General features: G+C 45.2%; 1 protein-coding gene across 20 annotated transcripts in view; it reads right to left on the minus strand.

Annotated features, from left to right (window-relative positions):
* arvcfb (ARVCF delta catenin family member b) overlaps positions 1 to 27,913 on the minus strand; it is a 112,032-nt gene that overhangs the window by 77,788 nt on the left and 6,331 nt on the right. For 8 of the 20 annotated variants that reach the window (XM_083526483.1, XM_083526489.1, XM_083526499.1 and 5 more), the window contains exon 2: positions 3,176 to 3,271. The exons of 8 other annotated variants lie outside the window; for them this stretch is intronic. The gene's annotated coding sequence lies outside the window, so the exon portion shown is untranslated. Of the gene's footprint in view, positions 1 to 3,175; positions 3,272 to 16,450; positions 16,562 to 27,913 lie in introns of all 20 variants that reach the window. 4 more of the 20 variants (XM_083526501.1, XM_083526492.1, XM_083526480.1 and 1 more) reach the window with 3 other exon arrangements.

Below are 27,913 nucleotides of genomic sequence, written 5' to 3' on the forward strand. Positions count from 1 at the left end.
AGAATGTCCTATTTGACAGTTTGATGTGCGCACAAAAGTATTAGGAGCCTGAAAACCTCAGCGTGCGAACGAAGAGCGAGATAGAGAAAGAGCGGAATGATTTTTTCGTTCATTATTGAAAATATCAATCATCTGCAAAAAATGTTGAACCTGGCAAGAGTTCAATAAAGATTAAGGTCTCGGAGCGTTTCCGGACCGTAAGGAAGTCCGAGATCGAATCCCTGCAACTCTGGGAGTCTAAAGTGTGGAAAGGGGAAAAAAAAAAAAAAAAGACAGTTCCAGAGTTTTATAGCGTATATAAATAATTCAGGACGACAAAGCAGACGGTTTTTGGAGCAGAGCGTGCCATAAATAAGGGACGCCTCGCTTTGGTGCGTATTATCCTAATGAAAGCCATCTATAAATACATTCTCATACATAAAACATGTATAAAGAGAGCGAGGTTCGAATCGGCCGAGCGCTTCGACGTGCCCTGGTCCTTCTCTCGCTTCCTTTCCGAATCAAACCGATTATGCAGATGAAGTTTCCGCTTTAAAGCCTGTTCAGGACACCTTACAGAGTATGGAGTATAATAATGCAAGAAAAACAACAAGCGCATGGTCGTATGGAAATCAGCTTTGCAGGGCTCGTGTTTGATCCACACACTACATCCAGTACAAAGGGAAAAAAATAACATTGATTATGAAGCTGTATTTTTTTGACCCGTCAGACCCTCTGTACACGCTGTCCCTCATCAGCTCTTTAAGAGCAGCCCGGCTCTTCTGAAGTGTTTTGGTTGGAACGCTTCTCCGTCCCCAATGCAGCAGGTTCGCTCTCTCCACTGAGACGACGGCGGGTAAAGAGCCCTCTCACGGTCTCTCCGAGCGGCTTGCGTAAATCAAAGGTTACGAGTGTGTAGTAGGGCTGAAAGGGGAATTATTTACTCGATTGAATGAAGCATTCATCCGGCACCTTCGCGCTCTCTAGAGAGCCCATTAGCGCAAAGAAGAAAAAACACATCCAGCTCCTTCCTTTATTGTCTATAAAAACAAAGGCAAGTCTACTTTTTCGTTTACAAATGAGATGAGACGGTAAGTTTGGCCGAGCGCCGCTTAGTTTTCTAATCAAAACCTTCAACGGCGGGAAAAGTTTCTGGTGTTTTCTTTTACTTACGAAGGTCGGCGCTCCCTGTGACTGTGCGTACAGCCTCGTGCTGCCATCTGTGGCCATGTTACAAAACTAATCTCAAACCGATACTATTTTGTACAACTCTGATACAATAACTGATCACACCACCTACACCTATGAAGAGTAATTATTTAGAGAAATAAAGGGGGGGGGGGGGGAGAAGAAGAAGAATACAAAGTCACGGACTGAAACACGGCAACCTCAACTGCATTTGTGTCATTTTAGATGAAATGAATGCAAATCCCACTGTGTTTTGGTGAAATCAAATTTTTTTTTCTTACAGTATCGCAGCAAATCGGATCGCGAGCCCCGTATCGCAATACGTATCGTATCGGCCGATTCTTAACCTGAACGTGCCATGTGATTTGGGAAAAATCCAGTTCCATGTAATGCGAATTCAAACCACCGATTCGAAGAGTCACCGAAACAACACGTTGCACATAATAACCGCTTTGAAAGTGTGATACTGAACCATCGAGATTTTACTCGGCTAATACTTTTGAAATGCATCATTCTTTAATAACTCTCTCGCTCGTATTTGTATGAAAAAAAAAACATTATATTCAGTGGAATATTAGATGTGTAGCTCCTGAACGAATGCTTGAATGACACATGAGGTTTATTAAAGAGCAGAAAAAGGACATTTAGCGATAAGGGGGAACGTGCACATGATTTCTGGAGGCTTGTGTGATTGACACTGCGTATTAAACAAAAGCAGGGGCAAAAAATATATAAATAAATAATACAAAAGCGCTCGGGCGATCGATTGCAGCGTGCTGAGGAATGCAAGACCATGCGTGATGACTGTAATGAAGCCGCGTCCTGAGCGAGTGAATCTGGGTAAAAACGCTCGATCGATCTGCTCAAGCCGTTGCCCTTTTTTTTCCCTCGTCACGCGGCTAATCTGATAGAGACACTTAAGGTGGCGTATGGATAAATAATTACTCATTCGGTCTGGACTTGTTTTTCTTACTATACAAAAAAGGCATTAAAAAAAAAAAAAATACACAATTAAAATCAATGGGCTCCTTTGGTACCTTTACTGACTGTTTTGTATTGGTTGCAGGGACGTCCGGATTCATGTCCCGGGGTCCATCAGTAGCCTGAACTAAGGTTTACAGGGTGAACTGTTGCTTCTAATCGTTATGCCTCTTAGCTAACACACATAAGAGCTCCATAAGCAGCCACGAGGGTCTCTCAAGTGCAAGCAGCACTTCGAATCGGCGGCTGATGAGGTTGGAGATATAATAAACCGAGCCGCGGATGAAACCCGCATTTTAATCGGCTCACATTGACTTCCTGTCACGACACGACTTTGTTTACAGTTGAAGCACAAGCAGATTCCATTCTTAACGGAATAGGATTAATGCCCTTCTGGGAAAACGACGACGTCGTGTGTGAACAGAAAAGAAATGTACCGCCATTTTTTTATTCATTTTTTTTTTATAGTTATCGGTACTATAGCAACGACTTGTGAGTAAATAAACTGACACTGAAATATGAAGATACTGACATATCAAGATAACAGGATATGAAATATAAAGATATGGAACAAAAATCCTGAAATATCAAGATACTAAATTATCAAGATAAGATACTGAAATACTGCGCGACAAAACCCCTCATTTCCTTCGACTTTTTCTGTTTTGATTGCTCAGATGCTACTGATTTATTTTCCCTGATAGCAGCTTTTTGAATAATGAGTGTATTGTGTGGTTCTACAGTAGCAGCTGCAGTGTAAGAGGAATAAAACACTCTGGGACGTGCTGTTGATGGAGGGGAGAAAACACTCCCCATCGAGGGTTTAATTCCTGACAGAACGCACGTCTCGGCGTTTCACATTTGCAGTGTATTAGCTTTAAAGTGGAAAAAAGTTCGGCACTGCTACACAGGCGTTAATTAAATCCCTCATCCCCTCCGGAGAATCACCTGAGGAGCTTAACCTTAACTAATGAAGGTGCGAGGACAAACAGGAACGATCGTCCGGAACACGATAAATCCCACTCACCTCGGCCTGAGGGGAAAAAAAAAAAAAACGCCCATACAACAGCTCAGATCCTCATTAGCGCCACGTGCACAGAGCCTCTGATCGAACGCGACGCACCTAAAAACACACAGAGACAAACAAAGTGAAGGTCAATCGGGTCGCATCGGGGCGTCTCGCGGGAGAGATCTGCGTTTGTCTTTCCGGTGCTAATGGAATCGGCGAAACCGAGTTGCTTGGGGGTCGGCGCTCGAGTTCACCTCGATTAATCCTACATGCTTCAAACACTGAATCCTGATCGGGTTCCCATCATCTTTTGTCCTCAAGGTTTCCATAATAGGAATCGTTCACTTCCTTACTCTACACAAATGAGCCATACGGAACTGAACATTTTCACACAGACGTCCTCCTTCGGACCTGTTGCTTTCTCAGACATTTCCTCAGATTATTGTCACAAAAATATTCTATTTGAAAGAAATGTGTGGACACCTGAACATCCCATTTTAAATCTAGTCCCCATTTCCTGTTATAATAACCTCCACTCTTCTGGGATGGTGTTCAGCTAGATATTTGTGGAGATTGGTGCTCATTCAGATACTATTCAAGGATGTAGTAAAGACTATGAGGTGAGGAGGTCTGGGGGTGTGGTTATAATTCACCCCCGAAGGTGTTCAATAGAGTCATATCTGTTTAGTGCATCTCCTCTTAATATGGCGCTTCCACCATCATGCTTCACTTGAAGACTTGAAGTTCTAAGACTTTTTCTATGTACACAAAAGGCCTGTTTCTCTCAAATATTGGAAATTCTCTGGTTATGCACAGCGACTGTTGCGGAAGCTGTACGGGTGTCTGGTCTCAGACAATCTTAGAGGTGAAGATGCTGGATGTGGGGGTCCTGGGCTGGTGTGGTTACACGCGACAAATTCTCTGAAACGCCTTCGGAGATGGCTTATGGTAGAGAAGTGAACATTCGACTCTGGTGGACGTTCCTGCAGTCGGCGTGCCGATCTCATGCTTCCTCAAAACCTGCGACATCTGTGGCATCGTGCTGTGATAAAACTGCACATTTTAGAGTGGCCTTTTATTGTGCCAGCCTAAAGCACACCTGTGCAATAATCATGCTGTCTAATCAGCATCTCGATCTGCCACACCTGTGAGGCGGATGATTCTCTGGGTGAAGGAGAAGAGCTGACTAACACACATTTACGGATTTGTCAACAATTTTGGAGGGAAATCTGCCTTTTGTGTGCATAGAAAAAGACTTAGATCTTTGAGTTCAGCTGAAAAATGGAGACAAAATCAGTATAAAAATATATAAAATAAAATAAAATAAATGCTAGAAATGTCTCTGAGCTCTGCCTAAACCCCTCACACTCAAAGCGAGTGTGTGGCGAGAGCTGAGGCAGGATTAATGTCCTCATGTCACAGGATTTAATTCAGTCTGCGTTACTGAGGCGGAGACACTTCGCGGCTAAACGTTTTGCGGAGGCCATGCTAAGCAGATGGAGGAAGAGTGAGAACTCTCTTTCTCTCTGTGTTTATAAACACTTAAAGCCCGGCACGTGGCTATAAGTGCGGCGTGTTGACGTGAGGTAGCTGGTGATGGAACTGGCGAGGGATTGCTGTGGTGTTTGTGATCATCATTAAAGCTACGGGAGAGTGGGGTATGTTAATGCACAGCTGCTTGATACGCCGGGGGAAGTTGAAACATGCCTGCTCGACTCATTACTCATTACTGAATTACCTTCTACAGGAGCTCAGGCATACACACGAACACTGAAAAGATCAAAACACTCCTCACTTCCTTTTTTTTTTTTTTTTTATCTGTTTTTGTTACACGACCTGAACTGGAGTCGGATCGGCTGTGAAAAAATGTCATCCGTCTTGAAAGCGACTCGTTTGCAGAACTAAGCCACAGGAAGGAGAAGCGGCACTGCGGAAAATCGAACTTTGGGTTTGACGTTCGCTAATCCATTATAACTATTATTACTTAAAATGATCCACATACAGTAGACGGAACACATTTGTGTTGCGTGTAGCGATTGTGTTGCGTGTTTTATAAATGTTCTTTCATTATACAGCATTAGGTTATTCTGTTATTCTGTACGCCGTGTGCCTACACACTATTGCAGCAAAAACTCGTTTCAAACTATTGGTCAGTCCTGTTTTTGAAAAAAAGGGAAAAAAAAGGGCAGAAACCATGAGGTGTACAAACTTTCGCCCACAGGTCATTGAAATCGACGCTGCCTGGAGGAAGCTGTCCGCCAAAAGCCGAGTGACCGGTTAACGAGCAGATTATTTTGAGGAACCGCCGAGAAACGGCTAAAAAAACCACCGAGAGGCCGAAGGGGGTGGGGGGTCTGAACGTGATGCAACCACCGGCGTGCTTCACTGTGCAACCAGAAATAAACGTGTTATTCTTGTTGTCAGAGAAACGGCACAATGTCAGAAACAATTACACTCGACACCCACGTCAACGTCTGGTGCGCCATCATGCGACAGAGGGAGCGGTAAATACAGACAGGGGGAGACTCGTCAGAAACGTGAGATTTCTGCTTTGCTTTGAAGCCACGGCGAGTTCCAGAGGGAGCGGCGGAAAGCGAACAGTCAGCATCGAATCCCTCGTTCCGAGCAGAGCTGATGGATTTCACACCCTGGTGCAATAGTGGAGCAATTGGCAGTAATTTGGGTCGTGTTTGCCGGTTCAGCGCTGGAGAGGTCGGTTTGAAGTCGTACGGGAAGTCGTGCGCGAGTAAAGGAACAGGAATCGTTATGTGAGTGCACAATTAACACAGTGATATGGATCACAAAGCTATCAAAAGTGTGTGTGTTGATACAAACGGGTGCCTTCGAGGCAGTGGACACCAGACTCTTCCATTCCAAGTCTTTTGGGTTTAAGGGGCTGGTTTTCCAGGGTTCCATCTGTAGGGGGGGACCCTGAAAGGTTTAACACTTCTATTGCAGAGGTGCATGCAATACTTGACTCTTGTGGAACACCGAGCCTTGTGACAGTATTTATCTCCCTCCAGACTCCCTCACGCTAAACCTTTTCCACATTTTGCACTTACAGCACATAAATCGACTCCCGTGACGCACAGTGCTGGAAGTATCATCTCGCCCTCTGACCTTCAGGAAGCTACTTAAAGACTTGTTCTAGCGGATGTTGACGTTCAGGGGTTTCACAGTGACGGCTCAGGGACCTGCAGACGTGGTAGTGCAGACGTGGTCACAATAGCACCAGTTAGCACCGCTAGTCTCGAAACGTTGTGATACCACCTCGTACAATCATAATTATAGCAAAACGTATCCTATGACTGAAGTCGATTACCTTTTTGTTTAAAAAAAACAGGACACTGCAATTGCCTGGAGGGGAAAAAAAGAAGAAAAAAGGTGTGAGCGGCGCGATTTCACGTCCTGCTGCAACAGAAGAAAGATGTTGGGGATTTTCTTTTGCGACACTTTCAGGTGTCCCTGCTTATGCTATTTTTTGTTCATCACCGAGTGCTTTATTACAGGTCATGTGGACATCTGATGGAAGGAGTCACCAATGTCAGAGCTTCTCTCTTTTTTCTGAGACCTCTATCGTTCAATAGATAGATAGATAGATAGATAGATAGATAGATAGATAGATAGATAGATAGATAGATAGATAGATAGATAGATAGATAGATAGATAGATAGATAGATAGATAGATAGAGAGCGAGATGACAGTTTGGCGAGTGCATGAGGTTGAAACTCGGAGAAGGCTGACAGACGCTATCAGACCCAGACGGAGAGACGGCTCCATGGCCTGATGTCTCTCTGCACAGCACCAGGTTCAGAGATTAAAAGAGAAGCGTACGAATTCAAATGCCCCTAATGATGGGGTTTATCTCCGGGGTTTTGTTTGAACGCAGACGCCGTTGAAGTGATTCCTTGCGTCTACTCTCGAAGATAACGCGAACAATACGATCGTTAAAACGCGCGGCGCGGAGGAGATAAGAGGCGTCACACTTTTGTTCCTCTTCAAGCGCAGGAAGAAAGCGCCGCTTCCAAATGCGTCACCTGGTGATTCGACTCCGAGACTTCAGAAAACTCTCGACATTTGCATACCGGATCACGATTGGCCGCTTCGTTTTATGACGAGACAAAAACCTGAGCAGTTTTCCGTATTTAACAGGCGCAAATTAATAACAGTCAGAACATTCCCCCGAAAAGTACATTTACGACATGACCGCTTCATCTAGAACAACTTACAGTCATCTTGTTCATACAACACGGCCTTCGGATCAAAAGTCCAATGCCTTTTTACTGCCTTGGATTTTTGAAGCTTGTTCAGCAAAATTAATGAAGTGTTTCTCGGGCAATAGAATTGAAAAATTTTAGATATTCGAAGGCCAAATTTCCCCTTTTCCGCTCGGTAATCGTTCATTTACCATTCAACTGAGCGTTTGGTTCTCCTCTGATTCGCACCAGGTTGGAGTTTAGAGATTTCTGTTTCCTCTACGCAGGTTTCACTTGACAAACAAACGGCTAAACTCTCCGAGTCGACTCTTCAGCCCTGAGGCATAGAGAAGATCAGTTAAAAGAACATTCTATGATCCACATTAGTTCTTTTATGATAACCTCCACTGATAACCTGGAAGATGTTCCACTAGATTTTGTGGAGATTTGTGTATATTCGGACACAGATTCAGGTACTGATGCAGGAGGCCGTTTCAGGTCCTCCTGTTAATAGGGCTGAGGGTCATGGCTCTATATCAGGCCACTCAAGATCTTCCACCCCATGTAACACAGTGGAGGAGTGTATAAATAACGAATAGCGTATGCATTCGGACTGAACTGATCATCATTTCCAGCCCAAACTGACAGTACAAGTTACTGAACAGAAGAACTTCAAACCCATAACATAACAAAAAAAAAAAAAAAAAAAAAGGGGAATCTTGCTGAAAAGGAGACGTTTGATGAGCGGCGAGACGGTCGTGATGATTACAGAGGCAACGCTTCAAGCCCGGGCGATTCAATTAAACCAAAACAAATCATAAAAGTGAAGACGGGAAAGAGCTCGGAGACACAAAGAGAAAAGGTGTCCTAAGCTGTGTTTTTGTTTTCCAGGTGACAGCGAAGCAGACGTTTCCGGTGGGGGGGGGCTGGGGGGGGGTGAGTTTGAGGGAATGCAGTTCTCAGACGCAGACACAAAGACAGAAATCTCACACTTGTGTACAAAACAATAGAACAAGGCGGTATTTTGTGGGAACAAATTAATAAATAAAAACGTCTTCCAGACCCCGATGAAACGCAGACACACACACGATTAGGACTGTAGCGATGATTCTCGCTGTATTAGTGAGATAAACGTGGAAGTAGGAAGAGACCCTGGTGAGAACATTACGTCTGGAGTGTCATCCATGACATTGGCTTTTGGCACACGTGGCTCCTTTGTGCGCACACGACTGTTGCACGTGAGCCCTTCGTATCCTTCATATCCCATATATAACCACACATGTTGATGTTTTCCATCTGTTAAATGTCTACTAGTATTTAATAACACACTATCTGGCGAAAAAAAAAAAAAAAAAGTATTGGGACACCCCCCCCAAACGGTCACCCTAATGTCGTGTCCACAAAATTCTGGCCTAATGCGCTTGTATAATGTAGTATTAATGTGGCACCATCCAGCATTGTTTCTACATCAGTGCTGTGTTTCCCTTATCTCCTTCCTTGCAAACATGCACACACACGCACACACACACAGTTCAAGTTAACACTCTCATTGAATAGTGCTGCTCTATCAGACGCCTCACTGCATTCATCTCAGTTTGTGTGTTTAAAGGGAAGAGTGAACACCACGCAATTATATATGACAGAGTGGAAACGTCTTTGTGCCTGTGTGTGTGTGTGTGTGTGTGTGTGTGTGTGTGTCTCGTCGATGGCCCTAGGTGTAAATGTGATACTATTTATTTGGAATGAGACGGGGTGTGTGTGTGTGTGAGCCAGAATTTAATCTCTCTCTCTCTCTCTCTCTCTCTCTCTCTCTCTCTCTCTCTCTCTCTCTCTCTCTCTCTCTCTCTTTTAAACACACACACACAAACTCCTGACTCATGACTGTTATACAACATCAAAGAGGAAAACACAGAGAATGACAAAGTGAGTGACAGAAACACATGGGAAATAAGGCAGAAAGACAAAAAAGAGAAAGAGAAAGACAGATACAGACAGGAAGAAAGAAAAAGGGAGAGAGAGACAGACAGGCAGGCAAACAGACAAAAATGCTAAATGAAGGACAGTTACAGACAAACAGGAAAAAAGGGAACATGACATGTTATAGGCGTGGAGGTACGTGTGTCTGATTTATAGCATGTTATAGGTGTGGAGGTACGTGTGTCTGATTTATAGCATGTTATAGGTGTGGAGGTACGTGTGTCGGGGTGTCTGATTTATAGCATGTTATAGGCGTGGAGGTACGTGTGTCTGATTTATAGCATGTTATAGGCGTGGAGGTACGTGTGTCTGATTTATAGCATGTTATAGGCGTGGAGGTACGTGTGTCGGGGTGTCTGATTTATAGCATGTTATAGGTGTGGAGGTACGTGTGTCTGATTTATAGCATGTTATAGGTGTGGAGGTACGTGTGTCTGATTTATAGCATGTTATAGGTGTGGAGGTACGTGTGTCGGGGTGTCTGATTTATAGCATGTTATAGGCGTGGAGGTACGTGTGTCTGATTTATAGCATGTTATAGGCGTGGAGGTACGTGTGTCTGATTTATAGCATGTTATAGGCGTGGAGGTACGTGTGTCGGGGTGTCTGATTTATAGCATGTTATAGGTGTGGAGGTACGTGTGTCTGATTTATAGCATGTTATAGGTGTGGAGGTACGTGTGTCTGATTTATAGCATGTTATAGGTGTGGAGGTACGTGTGTCGGGGTGTCTGATTTATAGCATGTTATAGGCGTGGAGGTACGTGTGTCGGGGTGTCTGACATAGCATGTTATATGCGTGGAGGTAAATGTGTCGGGGGTGTCTGACATAGCATGTTATAGGCGTGGAGGTAAATGTGTCTGTGTGTCTGATTTATAGCATGTTATAGGCGTGGAGGTACGCGTGTCAGGGGTGTCTGATTTATAGCATGTTATAGGCGTAGAGGTACGTGTGTCGGGGGTGTCTGATTTATAGCATGTTATAGGCGTAGAGGTACGCGTGTTGGGGGTGTCTGATTTATAGCATGTTATAGGCATGGAGGTACGTGTGTCTGATTTATAGCATGTTATGCGCGTGGAGGTACGTGTGTCGAGGGTATCTGATTTATAGCATGTTATAGGCGTGGAGGTACGCGTTTCGGGGGTGTCTGATTTATATCATGTTATAGGCATGAAGGTACGGGTGTCAGGGGTGTCTGATTTATAGCATGTTATAGCCGTGGAGGGCCGTGTGTCGGGGGTGTCTGATTTATAGCATGTTATAGGCGTGGAGGGATGTGTTTTGGGGGTGTCTGATTTATAGCATGTTATAGGCGTGGAGGGCCGTGTGTCTGATTTATAGCATTGTATAGGCGTGGAGGGACGTTCGTCGGGGGTGTCTGATTTATAGCATGTTATAGGCGTGGAGGGATGTGTTTTGGGGGTGTCTGATTTATAGCATGTTATAGGCGTGGAGGGACGTGTGTCTGATTTATAGCATGTTATAGGCGTGGAGGGACGTGTGTCTGATTTATAGCATGTTATAGGCGTGGAGGGATGTGTGTCTGATTTATAGCATGTTATAGGCGTGGAGGGCCGTGTGTCGGGGGTGTCTGATTTATAGCATGTTATAGGCGTGGAGGGATGTGTTTTGGGGGTGTCTGATTTATAGCATGTTATAGGCGTGGAGGAACGTGTGTCTGATTTATAGCATGTTATAGGCGTGGAGGGACGTGTGTCGGGGGTGTCTGATTTATAGCATGTTATAGGCGTGGAGGGACATGTGTCGGGGGTGTCTGATTTATAGCATGTAATAGGTGATGTTCATGTGTAATAACAGGCTTTACAGTAGACAGGAACTCATCACAGGTAGGACGTGGAACTGTGTGAAGGTGCTTTTTGGAGTAAACCTGTGTGTGTGTGTGTGTGTATTTGTGTGTGTAGAGTAGAAAAAAAATCTCTGCTCACACACCACTGTAGTGATGGTGATGATGAAGGCAGGTGATGAAGGTCACGGTGTTTCTATAGGAACAGTCACTGGTTTAATGATTCCAAACACAGAGCTTTCAATAACGAGGATTTCAGGCACATCCACCATTCCAGCTGTGATCTGTGACACTCCATTGCATCATATTAACCCAAATAACTAGAGCTCTCTCTGTGTGTGTGTGTGTGTGTGTGTGTGTGTGTGTGTGTGTGTGTGTGTGTGTGAGAGAGAAAGAGAGAAAGAGAGCGAGATAGGTATACAGAGAATGAGAGAGAGCGAGAATAAGTGATGGAGAGAGCGAGCAAAAGAGAGAGCGCATAAGCAATAGAGCGAGAGAAAGAGAGCAAAAAAGAGGGGGAGAGTGTGAGAAAGAGAGAAAAAGAAAGCATGATCGATAGAGAATAAGAGAGCAAAGGTGATGGAGAGAAAGAGAGAAAACATGGAAGAGAGCAACAGAAAGAGAAAAAGAGATTGATGGAGTGAGGAATAGAGAGAAAGGAGGAAGGCTGGTGGACAGAGTTCAGCTGCCCCCTGTGGTTAAAAACTCTGCATGTGTTTGCAGTAGTGCCTCTGAATTATCTAATGTACTGGAGACAACACACACACACACACACACACACACACACACACACACACAGAGACCTAATTAGAGTGTAAATCCTGCCTGTGCTGCAGAAATCCATCATTGGCGAGGTCACTGCGCTCAGTTCTGTACACAGATAAACACACACTCTCCATAACCTCACTCTCTATAGTTAATGAGGCTTTGGGTGAAAAGTAATTTGTTCCCGTCTAACACACACACACACACACACACACACACACACACACGCGCGCATCCAACAATCCCTGTATGTGTGTGTGGATACATGTGAGGTTGGTCCTCATGCCAAATTCAATATCAGCAGTAGAGATGCGTGTCCTCAGCGCTCTTACACCTGGGCTACGCTTTCTCCAAAACACACACACACACACACACACACACACACACACACACAGAAAGAAGAAGGGAGTAAGGAGAGAATAAAGAGAAATCCTCCTGAAACAGATGAACAAAGGCCTGTGTGTAAGCAGCATTTTGAGTGAAACATGTTCTAACAGAAGGTGTGTGTGTGTGTGTGTGTGTGTGTGTGTGTGTGTGTGTGTGTGTGTGTGTTTGTGTGTTTGTGTGTGTGTGTGTGTGTGTTTGAGCTTAACAAGTGGACTGATAGAAAAGTTTGTGTGAAAACGAAACCAAAAAACAGTGAACATGATCCAGACATTTTTTGTTGAAGTGGGTGGGCGGGGCATATGGGTGAAAGTGAGAGGAAAACCACATGCTGATCTTGTGTGTGTGAGAGATAAAGACGCAGAGTGAACTGGACGTGTGCGGTGTGAGAGAGGAACCGGTCGATGGATGACCCTGTGGATGTTCTTATTCTGTAATGGAGGTGTGGAGGAAGATCTGATCCCTCTCTATTTTTCTCTCTTTTCTCCCTCCCTTTCTGCTCCCACTGCCCCCCCCCCTTTTTTTCCATCTCCCCCCCCCCCTCTCTTCACCCCCCCCCCAGCAGCAGCAGCAGCACTAGAAAGAGACCACATTTAATTTCAATTCATTATTTTCTTCCCCATATTGATTTTTTTTTTTTTTTACATTATTTTGGTGTTTTCATTTCATCTTGTTTATTTGATTGTTATTTCCCTGCAGACTGCAGACTGCCTCTGGTTATTGGCGATTCGACCGTTGGCCCATGAGAAGCAGATCTTCATGAAACCGGCTTTGTGAACAGGGGGCATTGTGATGCTGGAACAGGTTTGCATCTCCCAGCTCAAGTGAAAGAATAACGTCATGCCGCCACCCCCCGGAGACGTCTTGCGTGACCCCAGTTTGGTGGTAACGGTTTGGAGAAGAGGTTTCAACGGCTGGGTGTCCCAATACTTTTGGCCAGCCAATATAAAAGACATCATCGACCAGTCATAAGAGTTTTTTTTTTTTTTTAAGGTTTGATGCCACCGTACGGTGTGTGTTCTGTCTGCTAGATCTTTGGTGTAGAGAAAGAAAACCCTCACTGAAACAGAAGTGTTTTTGCGTTTCCCACCCGAGAGACTCTGTGCAGACTCTGGGCATCCGTGCCTGTGACAGCAAATGAGCTGAGGGGGTTGGAAACGGAGAGGAACGCGAGCTTGTGCTGCTTCTCTAATGTCGCGTTATGCAGCGAGAGGAACCGACGAAACCAAATGCAACACGAAAGGAAAAATCGGTTTCTCTGGCTGTAGAATCAGTACGTGTTTACGCTACAAGCATAATGATGAAAGTGTCTTTCATCCCCCCCCCCCAAAAAAAAAGCAAAAAGGTTAATAAAAAAGCAAAGGTTTCTCCAGGGGAAGGTGGAAAAGTCGCTGGCTAACGATGAGGCACGTCACGTCTGAGCGACGTCTCGCATGGCAGCTGTCACGCGGCGTTAGCAGAGGCTGACTCGCTCCGTATCGCTCTGAATAATTCACGCCCCCCACAGGACTTTTTTTCTTCTTTTTTTTCCCTCTTTTCTTTTTTTTTTGATGCGGTTCGAGTTACGTGGGCGCTGCGGAGGAGGAGGGGGGACCGGATTTTAGGATGCGCTAAAGAATGCCGTTTGGAGTTCGGATTGGGGTTACGGTGGCCTCAAAAACCTGGGGAAGAAAAAAGAATGGGTTGCCAAAATGGAGAAAATGCTGTTGCTCCTATTTCTCATGTCAGATCTTTTTAAGCTCGAGCATGGAGATAGGGAGCTTCTATTACATGCCATCTTCAGCTCTCTCTCTCGAAGGTTAAGTCTGGGTTTTAGCTCGGCTACTTAAAGACCTCCTCAATTCCGACTAGTAGCCTCCTGTTGTACGAAGCCGCCGCCACCATGTTTCACTATAGGTATCAAATCACCGGTTGTTCATAGAAGTCATTGAACTTCACTAATGCTGCTTTCTATTGGGTTCAGGTCAGAAGCCTGGGATGGCCATAGCAGGAACTTGATTGGATGCCCTTATCTTTAGTCTTCTCCTTCTCCTCTAAGCTTCTGCTCACTGATCTCTTAAACAACAAAAAAAAAACCTCAAGGTTTTCCTGACTACTCTCTTAATCTTTAACTGCGATTCCTGAGGAACCCCCGTCAATTATCCATCAGGTAGAGAGCTACACAGAGCTGTACATTTCACTCAGACACGCTGTGCCGTTTCGAGCCGAGCTGCGCACCTTCAAAGGCGCCCCCCGGTGCTGAGGTCAGAAAGGAAAATCTTGTTTCTTTCCCATTTTATTCATCGGCGAACCGCAAAGTTGCTGGACGTAACTTCTTCAAAGTGACTGCTGACCTCAATGTGGCTTCCATCTCCAGTCTCTCTCTCTCTCTTTTTTTGTGTGTTTTTTTTTCACAAAGCTACACTTTTTTTGTTTGTTTTTTTACACCATCGATCCGACAGTGCTTACTTAACGTCTCTGATTGAATTTAAGTTGAAAACCCAAGTGTGAATTTTTGTGTACCGTTACACCCCTGTTTGAGAACTTCCGTCAAGCACAAACTTGTCACGTGACCTCGGTTATCAGATCTTATTCCCCAGATCTGACTCTTGTGGAAACTTTTTGACTTTAGAACCGGATGTTTCACTGCAGAAATCTGATCGAGGAGCTTTGAAGATGTCATTATGAGAGAAGGTTTTGCTGGTAAAAGAAGGGGCGCGGACCAAATGGGTGCTGATTACAGCGTGTCCACTAGAAGATGAATACAGCAGGAGATACCGACAGCCCTAATGCGGGTATTGTGTGTCTCAGGATTTCCGGTCTATTCTGTACGCTGCATGCGAGCTCTAACTGGAAGTAAGGCCATGGTGTGTGTGTGTGTGTGTGTGTGTGTGTGTGCACAAGGGTGGTGTGTACAGTTCCAATCCTGCTATAATTAACTTCTGTAACTGGATTAATCCCCCTCTCTCGCGCAGATGCACTCGCACCGTGGGTTTGTGACGGATCATCAGCTGCAGCCGGCGAGGGACAGCGGGACCACCGATGGAAGGCAAATCAAATTAAATCCAAATACGAACGAACATGCGTGGACAATGCTGGAACAGTCTCTTTTATTGGAAACAAAAAAAGAAAAGCTCAAAAAGAGCTTTTCCCTATCTGCCTTTTCACAGAGAGAGAGAGAGGGAGAGAGAGAGAGAGAGAGAGAGAGAGAGGAAGAGGCGGGTGGGGGTTGGGGGGGGGGGGGGGAGATAATGTTTTCCCCTAAAGCTGCTGGGGATAAATTATCACTTATTCCATATTCACTAATCACCACTTTCCTCCTGATCAAATGGCCTCAAAGTAAAGAATCCCCCCAGAGAAGGGCAGTTGTGGTCTGGGCTGGAATTCGCCCCTTCAAGTGGCTAATTAGATCCCCTTTAAACTTCCCTTATCACATCCAGGAAAACGGAGCGAGGAAGATTACTGAATGCCAAAAAGAAGCCATAGAGGCTGAAGAAAAGCAAACTAGTGAGCAAGACACAGTGCTTCTCTTGCTGGATTAAAACAGTAGTAACAGACCCAGATAGAGCTACAGGTGTGAATCAAGGCAGTAGTTACAGATCCAGATAGAGCTGTGGGCAATCGATCAAGGCAGTAGTAAAAGATCCAGATAGAGCTGCGGGCGATGGATCGAGGCAGTAGTAAAAGATCCAGATAGAGCTGCAGGTGTGAATCGAGGCAGTAGTAAAAGATCCAGATAGAGCTGCAGGTGTGAATCGAGGCAGTAGTAACAGATCCAGATAGAGCTGCAGGTGATGGATCAAGGCAGTAGTAACAGATCCAGATAGAGCTGCAGGTGATGGATCAAGGCAGTAGTAACAGATCCAGATAGAGCTGCAGGTGATGGATCAAGGCAGTAGTAACAGATCCTTCTCTCTCTCCAGAGACGTCAGAGTGACAGCACAAAGACAGCGTCTGTCCTTGAAAGAGACACAAACCTTAGACCTGCGCTAGAGAGGAGAAAATATAGGGTGTGTGAGGACACAGTGAGAGAGGGGTGTGTGTGTGTGTGGGTGCGTGCGTGCGTGCACGTGTGTGTGTATGGATGAGCATGTGGGCACAAAAATGTTTGCCCAAACACAGCCTCGAAGAGCAAAAAAACCCCACAAAGACATTATTTTTCAATCCACACACACACACACACACCTCTCTCACTGTGTCCTCACACACCCTATATTTTCTCCTCTCTAGCGCAGGTCTAAGGTTTGTGTCTCTCTCAAGGACAGACGCTGTCTTTGTGCTGTCACTCTGACGTCTCTGGAGAGAGAGAAGCCCAGATACTGATATACACTCACTACACAACTCAACCATGACTTTAACACACACATTAAACCATTAAACACTTCTCTAACTGCACTTTTGTAACAACAACAAAAAAAATCTCTCTCAATATCATTTCATAGAGAAGATTCACCATGACTTTTGCATGTCAATCTTTCTGAACATTTCATTCCACCTGTAGTCTCCATTTCCTGTTACCATAACCTCCACCCTTCTGGGAAGATGTTCCACTCGATCAGAGGTGGGAAGTACGTAGATTCTTCTGGTCTCAGTATTTTACTATACTATATTTCTCCATGCCCATGTTGATTAGTGTATTAAAAACAAAGTATTCATATATAATAGATTTTGTGGAGATCTTCATCTCAATGCTGGAACGGGTTTGGAGGCACTGAGGAATCCCAAAAGGGAGGGCGAACGCACAAGAAGGAAAAGATAACTATAACAGGAAGGCATGTAGAACCAGTCCAGCATGTGTCTATAATGGAGAAAGAGAGATGCCCGAAATCAGGAGGAACAGACGTCTAGACGCACTCGAAACACAAGTCCATCAGAGTCGGAACGTGGGCTTTTCTCCGCGAACAGACCCGAACCCGGAGTACACAAACTCCGTTTGAAAAGGTCAGCGTGCGGAAGCCGGCGGTGTTGTCGGATCAGTGGGAGTTCGGGTTGCGATGATTAAAAATCATGCGAATGGATGCGTCAGAGCCGCTCCTCTGACAGGAGCTAATTGAAGCCGATGCTTTAATGCGTTCTAATGGAGTCGGGATGTTAAATCTTTGAAAGCTGTCACGCCGAAATCATCAAGGACAAAAAGCTCCGACTTTATCGCACTTTTACGAGATATTGCAATGCGGCGAAGGAGGGAAGAGGAGGGGGGGGAAACTGGGGCTTGAGATCGAATTTACAGGTGAGTAGAAAGCAAAAGGAAAGGAGTAAAAAAAAAAAAATAAATAAATAAAAAAAAAAAAAAAAAGAGAGAAGAGAGATTGTTTAAGATTTTCTGTTTCAGCCTCTGAGCTACTGGGGTTTAATGAGAGCTCTGGAGATCTCGGGCAGTCATGCGGCGCTCGTGTCTTCCTGATCTCGCTTCGCTGAAGCCACTCCGCCATGCATTTTTTACGCAGTTCCACCAGCGAAATATTCATGAGTCCACCAAGAACCTGCAATCAGGCCTTGAGATACGCAGGGCAAAGGAGGAGCACGCTTCATTCCTCTTATTAATATAAAAGGTCTGGGCAGGTTTTTATGTAAAGAAAAAACAAATGTTGAAATAATTCAGTTTGATCAGCGGCTTCTCTCTGAAAACTTCAAATGGATTGCTACGCGATTTTCCTACGTAAAATATATCGTATCTGTATTTCATTTGAAGCTCGGCTTTCAATCTAAAATGTCCCTCGTTTATTAATAAAAGTCGAGGCGCTAATAGATGATCGCTGGAACTGTTGGCTATCGGCAAAAACCCATACCGATGTTGCTTCTGGTCCGCTTTTATAATGAGATAGCAATAAATATTATTGAAAATGCCATTATGATAGTAATAATATATAGACGATATATTGCTTAAATAAAATACCGCTCATTTGTCTGTATGGTGCAGAACAACCCAATCCAGCACTAGGAGGCGCCAAAAATACATTTCAAACCGTAATAAAATCTCCACAAAAACCTCCCCCCGCAGTGCCCCACTCCATGTTCTACAAGAGTTTGTGTTTGTTACTCATATTATTTATCATTTGCTCACACAGCTCCAGAGTGGACTCCTTCCTAAGAGGAGAGCGCCAATCGAGTTCCCCGTTACGATTGGATACTAGATTTCGAAAAATCGCGAACGCAAATCTACTCAAAGCCCTTCTAATCCCCAAGCGTGTTCCTGTAAATAAAACCTTCCGTCGTCGCTATTAATCATACGGATTTCACAAAAATTTGAAATCCGTTTATTTTAGAGCCATGGGCTAATTGAGGCCGCATTTAGTTTTACACACATTACATTACACCACATTAATTAATACAATTAAATATGATACGGACAGTTTTATTTCTTTGGTTCAGACAGACAGCAAATCATTAATTTACTCAAGTGCCTTCTTCGCATGGCCCCTTTCACAAACAGGCACGGATCAAATTAAACCAGACGTTCTTCCACTATTGTGTCTGCAGGGAATTACAGCTCTACCTCTGCCAGGTTAATCTCTATTCTATGTGACTCTCAGGACACGACTCGGTCTCGGAAGTGTTGCGATACGTCACGGTCGCTTGTGACACGCGTTAACCGATATGCCGATGCACTAACTGAAATCAGTGAATCGTACTTTCTCTAATTAGTATAATGTCTAACCCTAAACTTCTCCACGTAGCTGGATATGGCTGCAGTCTTGGACGACCGGAGTCTGTGTTTTGCTTGGGGCCGGGATATCGAATGCATTTTCATCCTTTTGTTGTGGACTGATGGAATAAAAGATTTCCGCCTGGGCCTGGTGTAGGATACCGAAGCGAGGTGTGCTGAAGAAATCCTCTTAACGGCCCCCCTTAAGGATAAGATGTATTACACCGTGGTATTCGTTACTCGAGAGCAGGATTTTGTGAAGCCGTTTGAAGCGATGAAATTCGCGCTTTTGAATTCACGGCGGCGCCCGAACCGCCGAGCGAAAACACAATGGCTGCAGACGCACAATCCGCGAGCTCTCTTCTTCTCGGCCCACGTGCTTCGGCGTCCGTGCCGTGAACGGAGTCGATGTCTGAAATAATCAAAACACTCAGCCTTTCATGAGGCTCGGTGTCCAATCTTTTCATCCTGCACCACATTTTGAGAGAAGGAGGCAGACTCATGGTGACGGCTTTTTTGTAGAAGTGCCAGAAAGGAATAGAAAGGAAACGTCACGCCTGCGCTGCGTCAGAGCTGAAAAAGCGCTCTTGCGTCAGGAAGGAAATCGGTATGCCATGGAGGACTCTAAAGGAGCTGGGGAGGTTCAGCTAGGAGAACATGTGGGGGCAGGATGGTTGGGGCTTGCTACAAGGCATGCGAGCAAAGTTCCTCCTCGCCGATTAGATATTTTCCGCTTTGGCGTAAGGATTACATTTGGACAACACACCGTGTGGACTGCTCATCAGCCAGTGAAGCATGGTGGTGGTTGATTCTCTGCCTACAGACTCTACAAGACACTATGAACATCACTGGATTCTCAAGAGAGGCGCCAGTGAACCGTCCTGGCACTAAAACGAATGAAGAGTGCACCTCTTATTCCTCAGTGCACCGACCACATGAAATATGTGTGTGAGAAGCACTTGATGCAAAAGCGCCTCCGATACGCACAAGCCTTTGTGAAGCGGAGCGTGGAGATTGCCTCGATGCAGAGGCCATGCGCAAATGCGCAGCAGAAAAAAATCAGCCATGTGGCAACGGTCTTTGGCATGTGCTTAGATAAACGTGCTTGCTTTTTTTTTCTTATTCTTGCCATGAAAAGGTTTTGTTGAAGAGGTCACATCATCATCGCATCCTCTGTCTCTTGTTCTTCCTCTCGATCATTCAAACTCCGTCCAGTCCTTTTTCCCAGTCATCGTTTCCTACTGTAGCTCTGCCTGTCAAGATCTACTCTTTGTTTCACCTCATTCTTCTCTCACTCTCTCCGTGGCTTCCTATTACGAGAGGCGCAGCAGGACAGACGTCCCGCTGGGATTGCGAGAGGGCTTTTTCCTCTCCTCCTCCCAATTTCCATCTCTGGATCGCCACACACACACACACACACACAGCATCTACATGTCTCGTTTACAGCGTGCAGGAATGAAGAGGTTTTTTTTACTTTTCCATGCTTTTCTTTTTTTTCTCGAGAAAGTGTAGATCTCGCTCTCTTGCACAGCAGGCAGGCAGGCAGCAATTTCATTTCATAGAGATAAAAGAAGGTACTATGGATGGCGTGGCATGTCGTCAGACATTTTTGATGCAAAGAGAGGAAAAGGACGCACTACAGAGAGAGCGTGATTCGACCACGGTGTTACTTTACACGAGTGAAATATTTATTATTCATTCATTTAAATGTGTGTTTGTTGGTTTGGGATTTCTACTCGGCAAATGGCTGAGGCTGTAGGACGTTCATGCCTGTAACTTCATCAAGACGGATGCTTCAGTATACAGTAATTGGTATTAAGAAGTAGTATGGAGCTTGTGCATTTCTGGGATGGAGAAATGGAGCCCCCTTGTGGTGGGAAAGGATAAAGTGTTACTAAATTAGGCTAAAGCTCGAAGATCTTAAATATTCGCAAAATACTACATGCGACTGAGGTGCTCTTCCACCCACAAGTGCAGCAGTGAAATTTTTCAGATGAGAAGCAGCTGCACGGCGAGAACAATCAGTTTCCCTCCCCTTTTTTTGAACAAAGAGTCCTGACTGTTTAATCCCAGTGCTGCTGTGCAAATTGAGGTTTTCTTAAGTTCCTGTCACTGGACCTGGAGGACCTGGTCTGCTTTGAACCCTCAGGTTCTCAAGGTTGAGATCTGGCATCTTGTGAGGGAAGAAACCTGAAGGAAACCACACCCACCAGGAAAAGACCTCTTTACTAATGCACAGTAATGAACAACTGGAGGCAAATCTTTCACTTCTGAGCAATTCCTTTCCTTCTCCACACTTTTCTCTTCCCATCACTCTGGACCAAATGGCTCTCCTATTCGCCTATAGCATCTTTTCTGGATAGTGTTTATTTTAGCAGGTCTTCTTGCTTTTCCAGCTCACTAAATGCAGCAGTGAGCTGCAACATCCTAGAGGATATTCTTCTTCCATTTTTCGTTTCCACCAGAAAAGAAAAAAAAAACCATTCTTCTGGAATCTCAGTTGTTTATCATGTTCTTGTAGGCCTGTCGCTGTATCGGAGCTCAGCTGATCATTCTCTCGAGTGGAAAATCTCATCGCCTTCATGTTTGTTCTTACAACCACAGCGATGTTTCAATATAATTTCATTAGCACGCTTTGTATGAATATGCTTATAAAATAATCTTTAACCGGAAGCAAAAAAATTTTAATCAGCCAGAAAATCTGTAGCGACGACGTTGTGTCCCGTTTTTTTCAGAATCAGAGCGGCATAGTGGATAATAAGACCGAGGTATTTCTACGACTGAAAGAGTTTCGAAGAGTGTTGGTCTCATTTGTAGTCTTGATACAGCAAATTATATTTGGACCAGCAAAAGCAGGAACTACACCACCAAGGCGCATTTCAATGAGCTTTAGAGGCAGCGTTACATGGCCAGGGGATAATTAAGACCTGTTTAAAAATGATTTGAGACCTAAAACAGTGAAAATCGAGACTCTATAGAAGGCTTTGCTGAAACCCTGTCCAAGAAGATATGCTTTACATGGGTGCATTTACATTTTAACACATTCTCCTCACCTCACCCAAATCGGAATCGGACTTTACTTACACCCTTGTGGCTGAACGAGCACAAATCTCCACAAAATCTAGTGGAACATCTTCCCAGAAGAGTGAAGGTTATTCTAACAGCAAATAGAAGGGGATGTTCAGATGGATTCACATTGTCAGATGTCCCCAAAGTTTGTCCATAAAGTCAGACAAGTCAGAGTTCGCCACAAAAAAAAAAAAGACAAAGAGCTGATTTGATTCAACAGACCTATTGGCCCGTCAGATCCTTTATAAACAAACGAGGTCCAGATTTTCTAAAGGAGCTGACAGGCCAAAAGGTCTGTTGACTCTCTTTTGGGTTTACCAGCTCTTGGACTTTCTAATAAGAGTTAAAAGCAACAGAATCTGAATTCTACAGCGAATCCAACACTACCATTCTGCACTAAACAGAAGACAACGTACTGCAGGGTTTCGTCTTGTCGTCAGAGGCGTTGTCGCCTCATCGGCACAAAAACAAGAGTCCGTTTTACAAGCCCAAGTGTCTGGTGCAGATTTTATTTATTTTTTTACTCCTGAACTGTGTGCACAATGAAGACGGTGCCTCGGCTGTCTAACAAGAAACAAACTGCGAGGTCTTTGATGAGACGTCCGCCCCTTTGAAATGAGCTGCTTGGCACCGATTCTCTTTTTCCTCTCTATTAAAGTCGGTCGTTCCCAGATACAAAGTCCTGGACCTTCATGGTGATCCGGTTTTTTTTACATTTAAAACACTTTTGCATCGGATTGGGGTTCCATAATTTTCTACCAAAACATGGCAACCACCTGCCTGTGATTTACAAGCCTGCCATCACCCTGTACGTCTCCGCAGTCCTAATAATCAAGCTTAGCAACCCACAACAAAAATCCTATAAACAGCCTGCAGAAGTGACCATTCATGTGTAAAGGCGAAATGAAAGGCTCCTGCTCGTGCTCCTGAATCTCGAGTTTGTTTTAGCATCGAGCTTCACTGACAAAGTGGACATGAGAGCTCTTGGAGCGACCCCCTGTTATTTGCTCCTCGGTTTGAAGAGCTCGGCTTTGGAAATGCATTTAAAACACTTCTCCCCTAAGCCCCACTTATCCTCAGCCGCTCCTGGCACGATGTCCGCGAGTTTTGGCTAAAGGTTGGGTTGGCAATATGGTCCCTAACAAAGTGTTTCCCATGTGGCGCTAATTAGGAGCGCTGTTCACTCGGGGGATTTCTGAAAACCCTAGCCAAGGTGCTGCGGAGCCAGGCGAGGACATCGGTTAGATCATGCAGGAGACGCTGAAATGTTCCATTCAGGGTAGATAATGGGCATTCGGGATTAAGCGACGTGGCGGGGTGGGAGTCAGCACCTCTGTTGCGAGAGAGGGAATGAGATCGGGTCTGGGCAGTGATGAGAGCGAGGGGTCGGATCGGCAAAGTTCAAACAAACACAACATTCCCATTTGTGGACACCTCATTGTGAACATCCCATTCCACAGTTCTTGCCAATTTGCTGTTATAATAACCTTCACACATTCCGGGAAGATGTTCCACCAGATTTTATAGAGATTTACGCTCATTCAGCCACAGGAATATCAGTGAAGTCAGTATTGATGTCGGTGAGATGAGGAGCCCTGGAGCGCCGTTCCAATTCATCCCTAAGACGTTCAGTAGGTTGGAGGTCAGAGCTCTATCGCATTAGATCGTCCACTCACTTCCAATCCATTTAAAGCATATCTTAAAAAAGCTGGTTTTGTGCACAGGGGCATCGTCATGCTTTATATGGTTCTCACTCTCTGACCATTGAGGACTATTTTCATGCCAAGTGTCTTTACTTCCTCAGTATAAAACCTGTAGTTTGAACAACAAAAAAAAAGTCCAAATTTGTGGAGCGACTGAATATTTTTCTTAACTATTGATGTACCTGTGGACACGATTCTACAGCAGACAGAAAGGTCTTAAACCTGAAGGTGCTGCAGAGATTATCTTGTAACGCGTTATTAGCATTCGGCAGTCAGACGCTACAAAGTTGTTCAGAAATTCAGAGGCCGAGCGTTATCGTTCTCCCTCTCATTATCTTGACTTATTTGGATCGTCGCGTTCGACTCGCATCATTAGCCTCTCCTCGGGGAAGCTGCAAAGAGGCTTCAAAGGGGGGCGACTCTTTACACTAATCGCTCGGTAAGAGTAAAAAACTGCGCGGTAATAGTGAACAGAACTGAACCTAGCGGGAAACCTCCTGGATCATCCCGGTTTCCTTTCATGCGCAAAATGAGGAGGAAACCTGGTTTAGCAGACCGCTGATATCTCCTGCGAGGATGCTAAAATGTAAACAACACACACGCTTGTTCGTGTGGATGTCCTGCAAAACCTAATATTCATTGAGCATAATACATGCAGGAGAGGGACCAGGGTCAAGAGGAAGCTGAGGAATGCGAGGAAAAAGGAGCTCTGTGTGCCATCCTGCTGCAGGGAGCGGACTAGCGGGTTGGTACAGAGGATTACGCAGCACAACAACAGGAGTACGGAGGATATTATCCGCTCACATCTCTGCTGTGCGCTGCTACTGTTATAAAGGTCCACGCTCACAAAGCGCTCATCATGGCTCAATGCCTTCAGAAGGGTTTTTTTTTTTATTTTATTCGATCTGGGAGTTTGATTGTTTTTTGTTGAACTGTAGTTTCTCAGTATGAATAGAGTGCAGATGGTTTATTTACAGTGTAACATCCTAAAATTAACACCGGCACTGGCCATAAACACGTGGTTTTATCGAGGCAAGAAATCCTGCGCTGCATCGTTCCAAATCAAGAAGCGGGTCAGTGGCGGGTCAGCGGCGGGTCGACGCGAAACATGGAGGGCACAAGGTAAATCCAGAATTATTCATCTGCCAAAGCACGGCTAAGCCACAGGGGCCGTGCGAGCGAGTGAGCGAGAGAGCGAGAGAGAGGATGAAGGTGAAAACGACAGGCTAGAGATCGCTCGGCTTTTCGCTTTCAGCCCCTCGCACAAAAAACCTCTCTCACGCTTCATTCATCAGAAGACGTGACGGACGAGAGTTATTAAAGAACATCGCACCTCGCGAGAGAAAGAGAGAAGACGACTAATACGTCTTCAGTCCTCTTACACTACTTATCTGGAGCATTAGGACAACAACAAGACAACACATCAACAAGATCTTTATAATACATTCTAATTCACAGCCTGGTCTTAGAGAAAGAGAGAGAGAGAGAGAGAGAGAGAGAGAGGAATGAAAGACTCCAGGATGTGCTCTTACATGAGAATAATCAGTTACAGGTTGGTGTGACGTAACAGAACGATCGTTAGCTAAATTAGACTCCTTGAGCTCGGCTACGTGTTGAATGGAAGAGCGGCGTCTTCTCGGATAGAGCCGGAGACGATCTCGACACCCTGCATGCTAATTCCCTGTTCTTCGAAAAAAACACACAGACAAATAAGAGCGAGATGGTGTGATTTATGAACGTGTGAGTCCGGCTGTGTTGAAGAGGAAAAAAAAAAAAAAAAAAACTCATCTAAATTCTAATACACGTCTTTTTTCTGACCTCCACTGCAGCGAGAGGCAAGTTAAATACCCTGCTGCTTTGGAGAGCAGGTGCCTCGGCCTGTGCCAGGAGAGACGCTGTGATGGAGTGCTGCAGCATACCAAGCGACCGGAGAGAAGGAGAGAGAGAGAGAGCGCGAGAGAGAGAGAGAGAGGCTCACATTTGTTAGACTCTGAGATAAAAGTCCAAATAAAGAAAATCACATACACGTCGTCATCATCATGACTGAGTACACTACACACTCACACTCACACACACACACACACACACACACACACACACACCTGTTTTCACTCTGGGGTACAATGAGAAAGAGAGAGCAAGAAATAGAGAAACTCAGAGGGGAGGAAGAGAGTGAGAGAGAAGAAAGAGAGAATGGAAGGAGAGAAAAAAAAGGTGGAAGAGAGGGACAGAGAGGGGGAAGCAAGCAAGAGAAGAAGACTGACTGACAAACAGAGAGAGAAAGAAGGAGAGAGATGCTGAGAGAGGGGACAGTGTGAGAGAGGGAGAGAGCAAGGGGGGGAGAGTGTAAGAAAGAGAGAAGGGGGACAGTGTGTCTGAGAGAGGGCGAGAGAGAGAGAGATATGGGGAAGTGAGAGTGAAAGAGAGAAAGAGTGAAAAAGAGAGAGAGAGAGAGATGGGGGGGAAGTGAGAGTGAAAGAGAGAGAAAGAGAGAGAGAGAGAGATGGGGGGAAGTGAGAGTGAAAGAGAGAGAAAGAGAGAGAGAGATGGGGGGGAAGTGAGAGTGAAAGAGAGAGAGAGAGAGAGAGAGAGAGAGAGAGAGAGAGAGAGAGAGAGAGATATGGGGGAACAGTGAGAAAGAGTGAGAGAGAGAGAGTGAGAGAGGGGGGGGGGAGAGACAGGTGGCCACTGAAAGGCTTGTATATTTGTGTGCATTGTGTCCTTATAAGAAGTGTTATAATGTTCTACTCCACTTTATATTCGCTCCTGAGTCACTGTTTTATAAACGTACACACAAATAAAGGAAGAAAGAGACTGAATACAAAAACATGGATGTGCTAAACAAACAAACAAACAAACAAAATAGAACCGAACCGTCTTCAACCACAACACTAAGCTCTTTTCCTCTCTCATACACCTTTATCCATCTCTCCCTCTTTTCTCTGGCTCTATCAGTGCTTATTTCTGTATCTCGAACTCTTCCTCCCCCCCCCTCTCTGTCTATCACCCTATCCCTTTTTCAGTCTGCCTTCCCTCATTACTGTCACGTTCCCTCAGGTTTCTCCCTTCACCTTTATGCATGCTGAGGGCTCACCCCCAAACACTCGGTGAGAACGTGTGAATAAAGTGTGAATAAAGCGATTAATGAGTCGGGGGTCCGTAAGACGGTGAACGAGTGAAAGTGTAGAGCAGCGATCAGCGTGTACGGCTGATAAAATAAAGGAGAAAAAAACGGTGGGTATAAAAACGAGCTCTACATGAACATTTGAAGGAGGCGAATTCCGACACCTCGGTGGTTCCTCTCCTCGGGGGAAAGATGGGGGCGAAGTGAGCATCGAGGACGAGCTCGAGTGCATGTTTTTCGGCTGCAAAGTTTCTCGCCTAGCAACGGCACGGTCCGTTTCCCGTCCGCGACGCCCACGGAGGAGGTACGGAGGAGACACGGAGAACACGGAGGAGAGCGGATGGAGAAAACGCGGCGCGGCTCGGAATTCTAAAAGCGTCCGGCCGTTCTGCTTCGTTCGTTCACTTAATCACGCAGAGTAACAATTAGTGGGGACTTTGGCGAGCAGTGGGGTCGATGAGTAACGTGACACAGTTTTACTGCGGACTGCGCAGGAAACACTGGCAGAGGGGGAGAGGGGGACTGAGAGTGAAAGAGAGTGAATGGGAGAGTGTGCGCGTTCGTCTGCAAGGACAGCAAAGAGACCAGAAAAGTGCTGCAGTGGGGAAAATCCTGCGGCTTCACGCTTTATTCTCAACACACACACACACACACCAGGAGCCAGTCGACCAAGAGGAACGATACGTCACATACACACCTAGAGACCCATTCGCTTTGTGTGCTGTGAGCTCTGCGTCATAAACACACACGTCTGAAACACTTGAACGGATATCAGAATGGACTTTTCCGTCCCCTCATTGCGTCCCCTCACACGTATGCTGATGGCCACAGTAAAGGCACGTTTCAGAGCAGTGTGTTTACGACACACACCTCAGTGTTTGAGCTCCGGCCCTGAACCCTGAATCTGGCGTGAGCTTGTTATTATTGGGTAAAAAGGAGTGGAGATGAAGTCAAACGAGTCGTGGACGTGATCAGGAACGAAATCCTAATTAGGATTTGTGGCTATAAGCTCCGCCCCCAACGCGCCCTGCGATCCGCAAACCAAGTGGCGTTTCCTAATTTCTGAAAACAAGCATTTGAAGAGTTTTAGATTTGGTTTTATTCTT

Source organism: Silurus aristotelis (genome assembly GCF_946808225.1).
Source record: "Silurus aristotelis genome assembly, chromosome: 23".
Classification (NCBI taxonomy): Eukaryota; Metazoa; Chordata; class Actinopteri; order Siluriformes; family Siluridae; genus Silurus; species Silurus aristotelis.